The sequence below is a fragment of the Musa acuminata genome, unplaced genomic scaffold (genome assembly GCF_036884655.1).
Source record: "Musa acuminata AAA Group cultivar baxijiao unplaced genomic scaffold, Cavendish_Baxijiao_AAA HiC_scaffold_642, whole genome shotgun sequence".
Taxonomy (NCBI): Eukaryota; Viridiplantae; Streptophyta; class Magnoliopsida; order Zingiberales; family Musaceae; genus Musa; species Musa acuminata.
In genome coordinates, this window is record NW_027020880.1 from 25,001 (window position 1) to 27,500 (window position 2,500).

Sequence of the window (2,500 nt, forward strand, 5' to 3'; positions counted from 1 at the left end):
TCCAGCCCTGTGCCACCCGGGGGGTTCCAGGGTGCTGAGATGGCTGACGTTTTGCTCCGCTCTCGACGGTCACCGCGCAACGCAAGAACAGGCCAAAAACTGGCCAAAACGGCCCAAAAACGGGCCAAAACTGGCCATTTTTGGCTGCGCGAGCGAGCGGCGAGCGGCGGACAGCGAGCGAAGCGAGAGGCAGCACCGTCCCTGCTATACGAAAGCCCCATCCAGCCCTGTGCCACCCGGGGGGTTCCAGGGTGCTGAGATGGCTGACATTTTGCTCCGCTCACGACGGTCGCCGCGGCACACAAGAACAGCCCAAAAACAGGCCAAAACAGCCCAAAAACGGGCCAAAACTGGCCATTTTTGGCTGCGCGAGCGAGCAGCGAGCGGCGGACAGCGAGCGAAGCGAGAGGCAGCACCGTCCCTGCTATACGAAAGCCCCATCCAGCCCTGTGCCACCCGGGGGGTTCCAGGGTGCTGAGATGGCTGACGTTTTGCTCCGCTCACGACGGTCGCCGCGGCACGCAAGAACAGGCCAAAAACTGGCCAAAACAGCCCAAAAACGGGCCAAAACTGGCCATTTTTTGCTGCTGCGAGCGAGCGGAGAGCGGCGAACAGCGAGCGAAGCGCGAGGCAGCACCGTCCCTGCTATACGAAAGCCCCATCCAGCCCTGTGCCACCCGGGGGGTTCCAGGGTGCTGAGATGGCTGACATTTTGCTCCGCTCACGACGGTCACCGCGCCACACAAGAACAGCCCAAAAACAGGCCAAAACAGCCCAAAAACGGGCCAAAACTGGCCATTTTTGGCTGCGCGAGCGAGCGGCGAGCGGCGAACAGCGAGCGAAGCGAGAGGCAGCACCGTCCCTGCTATACGAAAGCCCCATCCAGCCCTGTGCCACCCGGGGGGTTCCAGGGTGCTGAGATGGCTGACGTTTTGCTCCGCTCACGACGGTCACCGCACCACGCAAGAACAGGCCAAAAACTGGCCAAAACAGCCCAAAAACGGGCCAAAACTGGCCATTTTTGGCTGCGCGAGCGAGCGGCGAGCGGCGAACAGCGAGCGAAGCGAGAGGCAGCACCGTCCCTGCTATACGAAAGCCCCATCCAGCCCTGTGCCACCCGGGGGGTTCCAGGGTGCTGAGATGGCTGACGTTTTGCTCCGCTCTCGACGGTCACCGCGCAATGCAAGAACAGGCCAAAAACTGGCCAAAACGGCCCAAAAACGGGCCAAAACTGGCCATTTTTGGCTGCGCGAGCGGCGAGCGGCGGACAGCGAGCGAAGCGAGAGGCAGCACCGTCCCTGCTATACGAAAGCCCCATCCAGCCCTGTGCCACCCGGGGGGTTCCAGGGTGCTGAGATGGCTGACGTTTTGCTCCGCTCTCGACGGTCACCGCGCAATGCAAGAACAGGCCAAAAACTGGCCAAAACGGCCCAAAAACGGGCCAAAACTGGCCATTTTTGGCTGCGCGAGCGAGCGGCGAGCGGCGGACAGCGAGCGAAGCGAGAGGCAGCACCGTCCCTGCTATACGAAAGCCCCATCCAGCCCTGTGCCACCCGGGGGGTTCCAGGGTGCTGAGATGGCTGACGTTTTGCTCCGCTCTCGACGGTCACCGCGCAATGCAAGAACAGGCCAAAAACTGGCCAAAACGGCCCAAAAACGGGCCAAAACTGGCCATTTTTGGCTGCACGAGCGAGCGGCGAGCGGCGGACAGCGAGCGAAGCGAGAGGCAGCACCGTCCCTGCTATACGAAAGCCCCATCCAGCCCTGTGCCACCCGGGGGGTTCCAGGGTGCTGAGATGGCTGACGTTTTGCTCCGCTCTCGACGGTCACCGCGCAATGCAAGAACAGGCCAAAAACTGGCCAAAACGGCCCAAAAACGGGCCAAAACTGGCCATTTTTGGCTGCACGAGCGAGCGGCGAGCGGCGGACAGCGAGCGAAGCGAGAGGCAGCACCGTCCCTGCTATACGAAAGCCCCATCCAGCCCTGTGCCACCCGGGGGGTTCCAGGGTGCTGAGATGGCTGACGTTTTGCTCCGCTCTCGACGGTCACCGCGCAATGCAAGAACAGGCCAAAAACTGGCCAAAACGGCCCAAAAACGGGCCAAAACTGGCCATTTTTGGCTGCACGAGCGAGCGGCGAGCGGCGGACAGCGAGCGAAGCGAGAGGCAGCACCGTCCCTGCTATACGAAAGCCCCATCCAGCCCTGTGCCACCCGGGGGGTTCCAGGGTGCTGAGATGGCTGACGTTTTGCTCCGCTCTCGACGGTCACCGCGCAATGCAAGAACAGGCCAAAAACTGGCCAAAACGGCCCAAAAACGGGCCAAAACTGGCCATTTTTGGCTGCACGAGCGAGCGGCGAGCGGCGGACAGCGAGCGAAGCGAGAGGCAGCACCGTCCCTGCTATACGAAAGCCCCATCCAGCCCTGTGCCACCCGGGGGGTTCCAGGGTGCTGAGATGGCTGACGTTTTGCTCCGCTCTCGACGGTCACCGCGCAATGC